This window comes from Heterodontus francisci, chromosome 2, assembly GCF_036365525.1.
Source record: "Heterodontus francisci isolate sHetFra1 chromosome 2, sHetFra1.hap1, whole genome shotgun sequence".
Lineage (NCBI taxonomy): Eukaryota > Metazoa > Chordata > Chondrichthyes > Heterodontiformes > Heterodontidae > Heterodontus > Heterodontus francisci.
In genome coordinates, this window is record NC_090372.1 from 86,143,671 (window position 1) to 86,159,291 (window position 15,621).

At 44.3% G+C, this 15,621-nt stretch overlaps 1 protein-coding gene across 9 annotated transcripts in view; it reads left to right on the plus strand.

Annotated features, from left to right (window-relative positions):
• Positions 1–770: 770 nt before the first annotated feature.
• thrb (thyroid hormone receptor beta) overlaps positions 771–15,621 on the plus strand; it is a 308,544-nt gene continuing 293,693 nt past the window's right edge. For 2 of the 9 annotated variants that reach the window (XM_068059996.1, XM_068060025.1), the window contains exons 1-2: positions 772–1,088; positions 1,934–2,280. The gene's annotated coding sequence lies outside the window, so the exon portion shown is untranslated. Of the gene's footprint in view, positions 1,089–1,704; positions 1,756–1,933; positions 2,281–11,586; positions 11,722–15,621 lie in introns of those variants that run through there. The other 7 variants (XM_068060006.1, XM_068060014.1, XM_068060036.1 and 4 more) reach the window with 7 other exon arrangements.

Genomic DNA, 15,621 nt, shown 5'->3' on the forward strand with positions numbered 1-15,621 from the left:
AGGCAGGCATCAAGATCGGCGCAGGCTTGGAGGGCCGAATGGCCTGTTCCTGTGCTGTACTGTTCTTTGTTCTTTGTTCTTAAACATAAAAAGGCGGGGGGGGGCACCATGCTCTGAAATTATCAATGTTCAGTCCAGCAGGCTGTAGCGTGCCTGATTGGTAAATGAGATGCTATTCTGCGAGCTTGCATTGATGTTCACTGGAACACTGCAGCAATCCCAGGACAGAGATGTGAGCATGAGAGCGGGGGCGTTGAAATGGTCAGCAACCCGAAGCTCGGGGTTATGCTTTCGGACTGAGCGGAGGTGTTCCACAAAACGGTCACCCAATCTGCACTTGGTCTCCCCAATGTAGAGGAAGCCACATTGTGAGCAGCGACTACAGTATACTACATTGAAAGAAACACTCCTGAAAGGAGTGTTTGTGGCCTTGGATAGTGAGGAGAGAGGCGTTAAATGGACAGGTATTACACCTCCTATGATTACAGGGGAAGGTGCCCTGGGAAGGGGAGGTGGTGAGGGTAATGGAGGTGTGGACGAGGGTGGCATGGAGTAAAAATAAAAATGGTTTCATGCAACTGTGTACAACATTTTTAAAAATTAGAAGGGGGAATCCCTTTTCGACTTTGCATTTCCAGTAACGTGTCTTGCCCGCTGGGTGCGCGCATGGAAAATGCACGAAGGTGTTGAGTCCTTCCGCCATCCCTTGGCGGCTCTGCTGCCACACGCTGAGGCTTTGGGCTTCGATTTCTGATCTGTGGTCATGTGGCGGCGGTGCGGCCGCTCTCTGCGGCTCCCCCTGGCGGAGCTCTGTGCTGGGGCCCTGCTCACTTTCTCTGGGCTCAAGGTCGCTTTCTTCGGTGGCTGGGGTCAACTCGGGACAGCGCTGTCATGGAGCGGCAAGCATGATCATTGTACACTCTTTCGACGTAAACGATGTCCTTCCTGCCGTGGTTTCAGGGCGAAAAAAAATACAAGATCTTGACCTGGAAGGGAGGAAAAAGAACTAAGGCGTGTCAGTGTTTGTGAATTTTGAGGTGAGGAGGGGCTACTTTTGAAAGTCAACTTTCAACAGACACGCCTGGCAGGTAATTCCTTTCTGAACACCTGGGCTGGGTGACAAGTAGTGGGTTTGCTGCTTGTGCAGCTCGGTATTTACTGGGGAGAGGAAGTTTAATATAACATTGTCAGACGTCAGGGTGAGTTTTTAAGCGAGGGGAGAGTGCATTCGTGGGAGAGAGGAAAAATATCTTTAAATGGCCGCCTAACATTACGTCGGAGTTGGGAGTGGAGGCGGTCACTTTAAAAGCAACTGTCTCTGCAGGTTATTGGCAGCGAGCAGTTTTGTGGAGGAGAATCGGTGAAAAGCGACCTTTCTGTTCCCACGGGGCGGGAAGGCGGTTCGCAGCTGGAATGTGTCGGCCTGTGATGGTCGGTTCCGGCCGCCGTACTTGACAGTGTTTTGTTACATTGAGGCGCAGGTTCGATTCCAGCTCGTTACATTGTGGTGGCAGGCGGGGATTCCGTGCTCCTTCTGTCAATCCTCTGACCACTTTGTAATCTAACCTCTGGGAGGGTTCTTAGTACCAGGGCGTTTTTTTTTAAATAAAAGAATAATTGGTTGCTGAAATGCTGTCAGCCCTGTCCTACTCAAAAAAAAAGCAAACTCTCCACAAATCAGTCTAGGATCATGGCTGTGTGTCTGGGAATGGAGAGGTGAATCTCTTAGGAAAATCCTCCTGGAATCTGCTCCCTGTAAGTCGTTTGTAAAAATGACACGTAGCCTGTGGGAAGCCATACAACGAGTCGGGGTGTGTGTGAACGTACAATGTGTGAAATGGGAAGTTTATGGAAACATTTTTCTTCCGCTGCAACACTAGAGAAACAAGCTAGTGCAATTGTATGGGTTTAATTTTGAATGTTGTCATTGCAGGTTACACCACCAATATTGGATATTTCGAGGTGTTTTGGCAGCGAATTGAACAGAGCGTCGACTTGGTGCGTCCACTTTATTTGCCTCCGTTTGGTTTTTGATGGATAGTAATTTTCCTTCCTGAGAATCTAGAATGGTTACAGCGCAGAAGGAGTTCGTTTGGCCGGTCGTGTCCATGCCAGCTCTCCGCAAGAGCAACTCACTTCGTTCCACTTCCCCACCTTTTCCCGTAGCCCCGCAATTTTTTTTCACTCAGATAGTAAACCAGTTCTCTTTTGAAAGCCTCGATTAAATCTGCCTCCACCACACACTCGGGCAGTGCATCCCAGATCCTAACCACTCGCTACGTAAGTAAAGATTTTTCCTTATATTGCTGTTACTTCTTTTGCTAATCACCTTAAATCAATGTCCTCTGGTTCTGGATCTTTCAGCCAATGGGAACAGTTTCTCCCTATCTGCTCTGTCCAGACCCCTCATGATTTTGAAAACTCTGTCCCTTAATCTCCTCCTCCAAGATGAACAGATCCGGCATCTCCAACCTAGCCACATAACTGCAGTTCCTCATCCCTGGAACCATTTTCATGAATCTTATTTTGCACCCTCTCTAATGCCTTAACATCCTTTCGAAAGTGTGGTGCCCAGAACTAGACACAATAATTTAGTTGAGGGTGAGCTCGTGTTTTATGTAGGTTTATCATAACTTTCTTGCTTTTGTACTTTATGCCCCTGTTTATAAAGCCCAGCATACTGTATACTTTATTAACCGTTTTCTCAACCTGTCCTGCCACCTTCAATAATTTGTGCACATACCTCTGCTCCTGAACCTTGTTTAGAATTGTACCCTTTAATTTATATTTCCTCGCCTCGTTCTTCCTACCAAAATGAATCACTTTACACTTTTCAGCATTAAATTTCATCTTCCACATGTCTGCCCATCCACCAGCCTATGTTCTGTTCAAGTTTCAATATCCTTCTCACAGGTCACAATATTACAAAGTTTTGTGTCATCTGTAAATTTTTTAATTGTGCTATGTACACCCAAGTCTTGGTCATTAATATATATCAAGAAAAGCAGGGGTCCCAACTCCGGCTCTGGGGGACCCCACTATATAACTTCCTCCAGTCTGAAAAACAACTGTTCACAACTACTGTTTCCTGTCACTCAGCCAATTTCGTAACCATGCTGCAACTTTCCTGTTTATTCCATGGGGTCTAACTTTGCTGACAAGTCTATTATTTGGCACTTTATCAAATGCATTTTGAAAGTCTACGTACACTGCATTAACAGCATTACCCTCATCAACCCTCTCTGTTACCTCATCAAACTCAAGCAAGTTGTGCTAGATTTCCTTAATTAATCCAAGTGACTTAATTTTGTTCCAAATTATCATGTCTAAAAGCATTCTCACCAGCGATGTTAAACTGACTGGCCTGTATTTGATGGGCTTGTCCCTGCACCCTTTTTTGAACAAGGGTGTAACTTTTACAATTCTCCAGTCTTCTGGCACCACCCCTATACCAAAGGAGGATTGCAGTGCAAGGCTGGAATTCTCTCTGTACAATCTTTAAGCTAATTTCTTCAAATACTGGCATTATGACTGATGCTTATTTCAGATGAAATTAGTAGCTAAATGCAGTTTTTACATGTGGTTTGGGTTTGTATAAGGAATGCTGAAAGATAGAGAAACAAAGCAAATATCTGTCAGATGAAAGCACTCACAGGCCAAACAAATGCATCATATTTTGTGGCAGTATAACCTGTTGATCAACTGATCGTAATAAAGGTTGGTTTGAACTTAGACTTATAAATGAGACAATGGCTCTGGCCGTAGAAGACCCCATGGCACGATTTAAAGAGCAAGGAAGTTCTCAAGATTTAATCTCTCAACTGACATCACTAAAACAGTTTGGCCTGGAATTCATGATGGAAATAATGGTGAGGCTATCAGCTCTCTGTTATTAATGAGCAGGTTGGACAGCAACGTCTGGCGGCTTACATGCAGAAATTAGGGAGTTGCTGTATTTGTTGCCCTGTTCCTCCACAAGGTTTCACTACACCGGTAACTCCCCGAGAAACATGGCATTCACGTAGTTGAAAGGCTGTAAATTTGTGGTACTTGTCCACTAGAGACCCACTGAACATGCCAGAAAAAGTTAAGGCTTGACCATTTAAGTGCCAGTGAGTTTTTTAACAGCATGGTAAGGTTTGAAATACTGCTAAATGAGCTCTCTGGCAATGAAAATTAACTTTTCAAAAGTATGGAGTCTCTTTCCTCCAGATTTTAATTATTTTGGGAGATTTTTAAAAAGTTACTTTTTCTTGTATCTCCGCAATCCCATCTTGCTTTCTTTCCTTTGCTTCCTGAACATAGTTTGGCATTAAGTTAAATATTGTATCTTCAACTTCCTGATTCAGACTGTGTGCCTCAGTAAGGATTCTTTAATCTGATTGGTTAAGGAAATGCACAGTTGCTTCGCCTGTTCTCACAGGCCCCAGATTACCTGTGGAGGGTGCTGCGCTGAAATGGATTTCTAACCATCACAAGTTGCCGTGCAAAAAGTGAAAGAAAGTCTAAGGGCAAGTGTAATGAACAACTAGAACTGCAATTTCAGTTTTGAAACCAGTTTTCTCATTTTGATATCATGCTAATGGCATCAAAGTGACCAACAAAAGCAAACTATCCCTCTTTGCTCTTCTCAATCTGTCTGCAGCCTTTCATATTCCTTCAACGCCTCTCCACCGTTGTCCAGCTGGGTGAGACTGCACTTGCCTGGTTCCATTCCTGCCTATTGTAGCCACAAAGTCACCATCAATGGCTTCTGTTCCCTCTGGTGTCCCCCAAGGATCTATCCTTTGATCTCCTCCCCCCGCCCCCCAACAATTCTTCATCATTTAAATGTCAGTGAATTTTTAATGGCATGCTAAGGTGACATCATCCAAAAACAGTGTCAGTTTCCACATGTATGCGGGTGACACCTCCCCCTCTCTCAATCTCCTGCACTGTGTCTCTAAATTATCAGACTGTTTATCCAACATCCAGTACTGGATAAGCAGAAATTTCCTCCAATTACACATTGGGAAGACTGAAGCCATTGTCTTCAGTCCCCATGACAAACTCTGTTCCCTAGCCACTGACTCTATTCCGCTCCACAACAACTGACTGAAGCTGAACCAGACTGTTTGCAGAATTGGCATCATATTTGATTGCAAAGTGAGCTGCAGACCACATATGTGCCCCATCACAGAGACTACCTATTTCCACCTCCAATATATCATCCATGGGGCGGCACAGTGGTTAGCACCGCAGCCTCACAGCTCCAGCGACCCGGGTTCAGTTTTGGGTACTGCCTGTGCAGAGTTTGCAAGTTCTCTCTGTGACCGTGTGCGTTTCCGCCGGGTGCTCCGGTTTCCTCCCACAGCCAAAGACTTGCAGGTTGATAGGTAAATTGGCCATTGTAAATTGCCCCTAGTGTAGGTAGGTGGTAGAGAATTGTGGGGATGTGGTAGGGAATATGGATTAATGTAGGATTAGTATAAAATGGGTGGTTGATGGTCGGCACAGACTCGGTAGGCCGAAAGGCCTGTTTCAGTGCTGTATCTCCAAATAAATAAAAATAAAAAACTCTGCCCCTGCCTCAGCTCATCTGCTAAAGAAGCTCTCATCCATGCCTTTGTTGCCTCTAGATTTGACTGTTCCAATGCACTGCTGGTCGGCCTCCCATGTTCTACTCTCCATAAACTTGAAGTCGTCCAAAACTTCGGTGCCCGTGTCCTAACTTGCACCAAGTCCCGTTCACCCATCTCTCCAGTGCTCGCTGACCTACATTTGGCTCCTGGTTAAGCTACACCTTGATTTTAAAATTTTCAGCCTCGTTTTCAAATCCCTCCACAGCCTCACCCCTCCCTACCTCTGTAATCTTCTCCAGCCGCACAACCTCTTAAGATATCTGCGCTCCTTGAATTCTGGCCTTTTGACCATCCCAATTTATTTGCTCCACCATTGGTGGCTGTGCCTTCAGCTGCCAAGGCCCTAAGCTCTGGCCTTCCCTCCCTAAACCTCTCTACCTCTCTTTCCTTCTTTAAGTTGCTCCTTATAACCTACTAAACTTTTGGTCATGTGCCCGAATATCCCCTTATGTAGCGCGCTGTCAAATTTTGCTTTATAATGCTCCTCTGGAATGCCTTGGGAAGTTCTTATATAACACTTTTAACATTATAAAATGCTGCACTAGATCAACGATCCAATGACCAGCCTCCCATCCTTCACGCTATGTCAACTTAATATTCTACCTGCACCAAGTTCCACTCACCTATCAACATTGTGCTCACTGACCTGCACTGGCTCCCAGTCCCTTAATAGCTCCAATTTAAAAATTCTGCTCTTTGTCTTTAAATGCCTCCTTCATGCCCTCATTCCTCCATAACTTTGCAACCTCTTGAGCCTAACACTGCCTGCACTCTCCATTCCTCTGACTCTGGCTTCTTGTACATCCCTCTGTCCCTTCACCCCACTCTCCCTTCCTGTTGATGAATCTTGTTGGTTGATCAGTCAGTGCCTTAATGGCTACATGGATGTAATCGATGATGCCCTGCACCCTGTGGAATCCAGCGATGGAGGCGAAACCCACTGCAAATTCACTCCCTAAACCCATGCTCTCCTTAAAATCCATCTTTTTGGTCATCCTAATATCTCATTTGTCGCCACTACTTTTTGTCAGATTACATCTCTGAAATTCTGGGGGATAGTTTTCCATGTTAAAGTATATGCATGTTAATGCTGGGAGCTGGTAACAGACACAACTTTAAAGCAAGGTGTCTTGAATATGGACATACTGCAGTCCAAATGAGCATTGAGTCATGTGCAATGTTTTTGCTTGTATAATTTCTCCTACTTGTCCCAATATGCTGTACTGTGATAATTACCTAAAATTACTCCCACCACTACTACAGACCTGTAACCTTTGGCAGTTTACCTTGGTGCGCAGCTCACAATAACAAGCGCAACCCAAGTTTGGATGGAAGTCATACTGCTGGCTATTCATCAGAGTTCAAGTGGGCATGTAGAAATGTATAAACTACAAATATTTTGTTTACACCACCATCCTTCTGACAACATTAATGTGAAGATGTGTGAACAAATTATTAGCTGTTGTGGGAGGCGTAATTCATATTGCTGCAGCTATGAATAGATTGCCCTCTCCCAAGTTCTTCCCTTTTCTCTCAAGATCTTGATGCTGCCACTCTACAGTTGCTGCTACTGTCCACTACCAAGTCCAAGTGGCTTTAAAACTTTTTTTTTCCTGTGCAGTCAGATTTTGTGTCCTATTTCTTACAGAATGCAAACTGATGTTGATCGCATGGCTATGCTTCATGTGTGGCTGATCGGGAGCAGAAATTCTGAATGATGGCCCTTCCTCATTGGGACACTGAAGCCAGCAGTACTGCCCCACTATTGCCTAGCTGAAAGCTAACTCTGAATAGTCTGGAGAGTGAGCCTAGGGGCCTTCTTGCTGTGTGTAGTCCAAAGCTAAATCACAGGAGCGGTGGTGCAAATTTTGTTACTTTTAAATGTCATTGTGCTATTCTGTGTTGAAAAGTAGATTGATAGTGCTCTAGTCCAGAGATCTGTGGTGGTAATAGAGTGTTTTTTACAGGATGTATTTTTGACACGGGGATGCTTTTTAAAAAAAATTAAAATTGAATTCCATGAGGACAAAGGCAGAGAAATTGAGCATGCTAAAATTTTTAAAGAGCAAGTATTTTGTTTACCATGTTGGCTGCCTTTGAAAATAGAAAAAGAAAGACGTGCATGTACATAGCATCTTTCATGACCTCACAATGTTGCAAAGCACTTTGCCACCACTGAAGTACTTTTTGAAGTGTCGTCATTGTTGTATACAGGCAACACAGCAGCAAAGCGTTAATAACCAGATAATCTGTTTTAGTGATGCTAATTGAGATATAAATATTGGCCAAGTCACAGGGGATGATTCCCCTACTCCTCTTCAAAATAGTGACATGGGACTTTTCATGTCCAACTGATTTAGTGTCTCATGTGAAAAGCAACACCTCTGACAGTGAACAACTTCCTCAGCACTGCATTGGATTGGCAGTCTAGATTTATGACCCCCAAAGAGTGAGGGGGAATTAAATCCACTTCATCACATTGGCTTTTCATCAACAGTGGGGAAAATACACAGCAGCATTTGGGAATCGGGTGGCATTTGGGGACACGCGTACCAGCATGGGAGACTTCTGAACCACTAGTGTAACACCAATAAGGTGTGATATATTCCAAGGTCTCCCTGCAAATCTATTTGAGATGCTTGACTTTAGCATTTTAAGCAACTCGTAATTCATTGTGAGAAAATAAAATTAATTTATGTTGTTCTGAAAGAAATCTCATCTTTTGGTTGGGCAAACACAACATGCTTAAAAGTGTTCTAACAAACTCAGTCCTCCTTGAACATCAAAGTCACTTCAATAAAACCAATTAAACAGAGTTTTTTCAACTAATGGGTGACACTTCCTTACAATAGCAGATATAATGCAGTGTAAACGGTGAGTTCGAAGTCTGTTCATGCTGAACTCAAAAGTTGCTTCAATTTTTCTTAAGTCTGTTAAAATAGGTGTAAACTCTTCAACTATTGTATCTTTGAATGGAGTGGGGGCACAAATATTTTTTATGCATGTAGCATTGTGTAGGATTTTTACACAAGTCTAAGTTATTACAAAATTCTGATCAGTTGGAAGGAATTTCAAAGTAGGTGAGGCAACAGGTGGTTCTCATATTTTCTTTTCCCTGAGGATAAATCTGAGGTTTAGTCTGCTTTGCCTGAGTGGTCTGGAGGTCATGTTATGGAAAAATTTCAGTACTGTTAGCAATTATTTTTGAGTTTTTTTTTTGGAATGCCTTCACTTAATTTTGGTCAAAATATTTTCATAGTTTTAATATTCTGATTTTGACTCTTTTGAATTTATTTATTCACTTTAGCTTAAGTTATCAAAGCCAAGTTGTTTAGCTCAATATTTTTAGAATTATCTAAGTGCAATGTACATGTTTATTCAGTGACTCAAAATACTGCAAGTCAGATCTTTCTTAGCCTCGACTATGGAGCCAGTAGATTAACTAGCACTACGTAGAAACAGGAATCAGCCAGTGAATCAGACCCTCGAGCAAGTTCTACTATTCAGTGAGGTCATGGCTGATCAATATCCTAACTCCATCCATCCACCTTGGCTTTATATATCATGTAATATGCCTGGCTAGCAAAAATCTATCAATCATCGATTTTAATTTATTAATTCAGTGAGCATCTTTTTATGGGAGAGAGTTCCATACTTCTACCACTGTTCTGCGAACAAGTGTTTTCTAACGTTCCTCTTGAATGACTTGTCATCTGCCATCATCACCCCGATCCTTAAAAAAAAAAAGCCTTAACCCCTCCTTGCAAACTATTGTCGCATCTTCAATCTGCCTTTCCTATCCAGATTGTTTGAATGTATTGTTGCCTCCCAAATCTATGCTCATCTTTCCTGGAACTCTGTTTGAATCCCTCAAATCAGGTTTCTGGCCATGTCACAATACTAAAATCGCTCTTTATCGACATCACAAATGGTATCTTATGCGACTGTGGCAAAGGTAAATTATTCGTCCACAATCTGTCTGCAGCCCTTGACACAAATGGCCACACCATCCTCCTCCAATGCCACCAACCCTATCCCTCTCCCGGGCAACTGTCTGAGACAAAACCAAACTGTTCGCAACCTTAGTCTCGTATTTGACCCCGAGATGAGCTTCTGACCGCATCTGCACCATCGCAAAGACAGCACATTTGCACCTCGGTAACTGCCTGACTCCGCTCCTGCCTCATCCCATCTGCTGAAACCCTCATCCATGCCATCGTTACCTCTAGACTTCACTATTCCAATGCACTCCTGGCTGGCCTCCCACATTGTACCCTCAATAAACTTGAGATCATCCAAAACTCTACTGCCCCTGTCCTAACTTGCACCGTGTCCCGTTCACCCCATCACCCATGTGCTCGCTGACCTACATTGGCTCCGGGTTAAACGCCTCGATTTTAAAATTCTCATCCTTGTTTACAAATCCCATCATGGATTTGCCCCTCCCTATCTTTGTAATCTCTCTCTTCCAATCCCACAACCCTTCACGATATCTGCAATTTCTTGATTCTGGCCTCTTGAGCACCCTGATTTTAATTACTCTGCCTTTGGTGGCCATGCCTTAAGCTGCCTAGGCCCTAACCTTGGAATTCCCCCCCTAAACCTCTCTGTCTCTCTCTCATTTCTCCTTTAAGACGCTCCTTAAAACCTACCACTTTGACCAAGTTTTTGGTCATCTGCCCTAATATTTGCCAATGTGGCTCTGTGTCAAATTTTGTTTCATAATGCTCTTGTGAAGTACCTTGGGATGTTTGAATTGCATTAAAGGTGCTTAAATAAATTGTTGCGCACATCAGAAGTGCAATGATAGATCATTCACGGACTAACTCTGAAAAGATATGAAACAACAAACTTCGTCTTTTTAAAAAAAAAATGAATATTTATTTTTAAAAAGTGAACACTGTCCAAAATGGCCATTGGAGCAAAAGGGGATTAACCTTTTGTGTATTCAAACAGTCTGACAAAGAAAAAGACAATTCTTCAAATCCAAAAGGCGTTAATGAAACCCATCTTACACCTATCCTAAAAACCAGAATTCCAGAATTGAATGTCATCTTCTAACACTAAGGAGGTGTGAATTAGCCACGTCCTGGGCCATTGTGTGATTACCATGGGTAAGAAACCAGAATGTCTCCAACCCGGAGGTGATAGGTGACACAGTTTTACCTTAAAACGAAGACAGCCAGAGAGAGAAAGAGATTGACCCAGAAAGTGAAGCTACCTGTAACTGTTGGCATTCCAGCAAGCCAGAAAGCACATGCCCTGTTGAAAAAAATTGACAAGTACATTATACTGCAGAGAGAGCTGGAAGTGACCCACCATCTACAACAGAACCTTCAAGCAAGAGAGAGATCTACACTCATTCCACACCTACAACTATCTTGAACATGAGTCAAGAGAATTCAACAGGTTTATTGTAGCCCTTCTCCCACAAAAATGCACCCACCTCTTTCCATTCACTGTGCGTGCGCGCGTGTGTGTCCGTGTCTGGATTTTCAGCTTGACGTGCGGTACCCATGCCTTCACTTTCCTGTCGACGGAATGCTGGCGCCACTGAGGTCGGGAAGGGGAGATCTCTGCATTTATTTTGTAGTTGGTGGGAGGGAATGGTGGCAAATCTGCAGTTTCTTGACAGGACTATCAGCCCTTTTAAAAATTGCGCCAGCGCCTGCGCAAAAACAGATGACGCCATTAATGATGTCGCCAAGGCTGCTCCCTCCACGTATATTGTTGGGGCGGGGGTGGGGGGTGGGAGTGCGGGGGTTGGCGGCGGCTGCTCTATGAATGATAGTTAGCCGCCACGCTCAAGATGTTAGCAATGCCCAGCCCAGTGCTGCTGCCATTTTTTATGCAGTGGCGGGACCACATGTTTCAGCCATGTCTGTGCAAGTGATTGAAATTGTGACAATTTTGGGATAAGGTATATTGATCAATAAACAATTAACTTTGTTTTTAAAACCTACAGGAAAACTTGTCACTGTTTATTTGAAAACTAGAACCCCAAGGGACTGAACTCTTCTGCAAATACACTTGGTACGGTCAGGTGGGGAGTTGAACAGAAGGGAACCACCCACGTCACACCACGTGGCCATAACAAAATGCAAGTTGTTGTTGTAACCCTAGCTTTGTATAGCTGTAGCCAAACTTCCTCCGCTTTTTATATTCTAGCCATTTAGTTTCAAATACTAACATTTCATTAACTTTTTTATATTATATTTTGTACCTGACCGCTACATTTTTAGTGATGTGTACGTGGACGGGTGGCTCAACTGCACAGGAGGATACAGGGAAGACTGGAAGAGCCATAGTGATAGCTCATTCAATAATTAGGAACAGACAGGCGTTTCTGTGGCCGCAGACGTGAATCCAGGATGGTGTGTTGCCTCCCTGGTGTTAGGGTCAAGGGTCTCACTGAGCGGCTGCAGAGCATCCTGAAGAGGAGGGTGAACAGCTAGCAGTTGTGGTCCACCTCGGAACCAACGACATAGGTAGAAAGAGGGGTGTGGTCTTGCAGTCAGAATTTAGGGAGCTAGGTAAGAAATTAGCAAGCAGGACCTCAAAGGTAGTAATCTCTGGATTGCTCCCAGTGCCACGCGCAAGTGAGTACAGGAATAGACGGATAAGACAGATGAATGCGCGGTTGGAAAGATGGTGCAGGAGGGAGGGCTTTAGATTCTTGGGACATTGGGATTGGCTTTGGGGCAAATGGGGCCTGTACTGGCAGGACAGGTTGCACCTGAACAGAGCCGGGACTGAGTTCCTTGTGGGACGTTTTGCTCGTACTGTTGGGGAGGGTTTAAACTAGATTGGCAGGGGGATGGGGACCTGAGGGTAGACTCAGTTGGGACAAAATCCAAAATGAAAATAGAAGGCAGAAAGTTAATGGATGAGTCTGGAAGGCAGAGAAAACAAAGGTTAGAAAATAAAAAAAGATTTTTGCAGTGTTGAAGGGTATCTATTTCAATGCAAGGAGTATAACAAATAAAGCAGATGAACTGAGGGCACAGATAGACACGTGACGGTACGATATCATAGCTATTACAGAAACATGACTTAAGGAGGGACAGGAATGGCAGCTCAACATTCCTGGTTACAGAGTTTTTAGATGCGATAGGGAGGGTGATAAGAAAGGAGGGGGAGTGGCAATTTTGGTCAAAGAAACTGTTACAGGTGTGAGGGGGGATGATATGTTGGAAGGCTCATTAAATGAGGCCATATGGATTGAGCTATGGAACAAACAAGGGGCAATCACACTGCTGGGAGTGTACTATAGACCCCCAAACAGTCAGAGGGAGATAGAAGTGCAGATATGTAGGCAAATCTCTGAGAAGTGCAAGAACAATAAGGCAGTAATAGTAGGGGATTTTAACTACCCCAATATTAACTGGGATAATTTTAGTGTGAAAGGAATTGAGGGAGCAGAATTCTTGAGGTGCATTCAGGAGAACTTTTTTGGCCGGTATGTAGCAAGTCCAACAAGAGCGGGCATGGTTTTAGACTTCGTTTTAGGAAATGAAGATGGGCAGGTGGAAGGAGTGGCAGTGGGAGAGCATTTTGGTGGTAGTGATTATAATTCAGTCAGTTTTAATATAATAATGGAAAAGGACAAGGATAGAACAGGAGTTAAAGTTCTCAATTGGGGCAAGGCCAATTTTAATCTAGCTGAGGAGTGGTTTAGTGAAAATGGACTGGAAACAACTACTTGAAGGTAAATCAGTGTCAAGAGCAGTGGGAGGCATTCAAAGGGGAGATTCAAGGGGTTCACAGTAAACACGTTCCCACAAAAAAAAGGGGTGGGATGGCCAAACCTAGAGCCCCATGACGTCAAGGATCTTACAGAGTAAGATAAGGCAGAAAAGGAAAGCTTATGCCCGACACAGTGAACTTAATACTACAGAAAGGAGTGTAGAAAGTGGAGGGGTAAAATCAAAAAGGAAATTAGGAAAGCTAAGAGAGGGCATGAAAGAATATTGGCAAGCAAAATCAAGGTGAACCCAAAGATGTTTTATCAATACATTAAGAGTAAGAAGATAACTAAGGAAAGAGTAGGGCCCATAAAAGAACAAAAAGGTAACCTATGTGCAGGGACAGAAGATGTTGATATTGTTCTTAATGAATACTTTGCGTTTGTCTTCACAAAAAAGGGGGACGATGCAGATAATGTAGTTAAGGAAGAGGGGTGTGAAGTATTAGATGTGTTCAACATAGGGAAAGAGGACCTATTAATGGGATTAGCATCCTTGAAAGTTGATAAATCACCAGGACCTGGTGAAATGTACCCCAGACTGTTAAAAGAAGCAAGAGAGGAAATAGCGGAAGGTCTGAACATCATTTTCCAGTCCTCACTTGATTAGGGGAGGCGGTGGCATAATGGTGTTGTCACTGGACTAGTGACCCAGGGTGTTGCTCTGGGGACAGGGGTTCAAATCCCACCACAGCAGAAGGTGGAATTTGAATTCAATTAATAAATCTGGAATTTTTTTTTAAAAAGCTAGTCTAATGATGGCCATGAAACCATTGTCGATTGTTGTAAAAACCCATCTGGTTCATGAATGTCCTTTAGGAAATTGCCTAGCAAGCCACTCAGTTGTATCTAACCGCTATGAAGTCAATAAAAAAGAATGAAACCGGACGAACCACCTGGCATCGACTTAGGCACCGGAAACAACAACGGCAAACCCAGCCCTGTCGACCCTGCAAAGTCCTCCTTACTAACATCTGGGGGCTTGTGCCAAAGTTGAGAGAGCTGTCCCACAGACAAGTCAAGCAACAGCCTGACACGGTCATAGTCACGGAATCATACCTTACAGACAATGTCCCAGACACTGCCATCACTATGCATGGGTATGTCCTGTCCCACCGGCAGGACAGACCCAGCAGAGGTGGTGGCACAGTGGTATATATTCGGGAGGGAGTTGCCCTGGGAGTCCTCAACATCGACTCCGGACCCCATGAAGTCTCATGGCATCAGGTCAAACATGGACAAGGAAACCTCCTGCTGATTGCCACCTACCGCCCTCCCTCAGCTGATGACTCAGTACTCCTCCATGTTGAACAGCACTTGGAGGAAGCACAGAGGGTGGCAAGGGCACAGAATGTACTCTGAGTGGGAGACTTCAATGTCCATCGCCAAGAGTGGCTCGGCAGCACCACTACTGACCGAACTGGTTGAGTCCTAAAGGACATATCTGCTAGACTGGGTATGCGGCAGGTGGTGAGGGAACCAACAAGAGGGCAAAACATACTTGACCTCACCCTCACCAATCTGCCTGCCGCAAATGCATATGTCCATGACAGTATTGGTAGGAGTGACCACCGCACAGTCATTGTGGAGATGAAGTCCCGCCTTCACATTGACGATACCCTCCACCGTGTTGTGTGGCACTACCACTGTGCTAAATGGGATAGATTTCGAACAGATCTAGCAATGTAAAACTGGGCATCCATGAGACGCTGTGGGCCATTAGCAGCAGCAGAATTGTACTCAACCACAATCTGTAACCTCATGGCCCGGCATATCACGCCCCCCCCCCCCCCCGCCCCCCCCTCCTCTACCATTACCCTCAAACCAGGAGACCAACCCTGGTTCAATGAAGAGTGCAGGAGGGCATGCCAGGAGCAGCCCAGGCATACCTCAAAATGAGGTGTCAATCTAATAATCTACAACACAGGACTATCTGCATGCCAAACTGCGTAAGCAGCATGCGATAGACAGAGCTAAGCGATCCCATAACCAACGGATCAGATCTAAGCTCTGCAATCCTGCCACATCCAGCCGTGAATGGTGGTGGACAATTAAACAACTAACTGGAGGAGGTGGCGCCACAAATTTCCCCATCCTCAATGATGGGGGAGCCCAGCACATTAGTGCGAAAGATAAGGCTGAAACATATTCAATAATCTGCAGCCAGAAGTGCAGAGTTGATGATCCATCTCTGCCTCCTCTTGAAGTTCCCCCATCACAGATGTCAGACTTCAGCCAATTCGATGCACTCCGCGT